Source organism: Penaeus monodon, chromosome 22, assembly GCF_015228065.2.
Source record: "Penaeus monodon isolate SGIC_2016 chromosome 22, NSTDA_Pmon_1, whole genome shotgun sequence".
Classification (NCBI taxonomy): Eukaryota; Metazoa; Arthropoda; class Malacostraca; order Decapoda; family Penaeidae; genus Penaeus; species Penaeus monodon.
The window spans coordinates 14,024,625-14,024,889 of NC_051407.1; positions in this window are offsets into that span (position 1 = coordinate 14,024,625).

The window sequence follows — 265 nt, forward strand, 5'->3', positions numbered from 1 at the left end:
CAAACTTCTAAATGAGCCAGTTATAATGTTCAGCTAATTAATGGCCTTGCCTAGAAATCACTGGTGGTCCAGCACGCAAGGTTGTAGGGTTACTAAGCGACCTGTGAACTGACTTTAGCAAGAAACGTACTTCTAGTATATAGACAATAACTATATGTAGAAGAAACAAGATGGTTGTAGTTTTGGTTTATTTCCTTTGTTCAACCCTTCCTCCACCTACTCATGGTTAGGCTACTTATGTGCAGCCCCTTGCCTCTGCTAAACC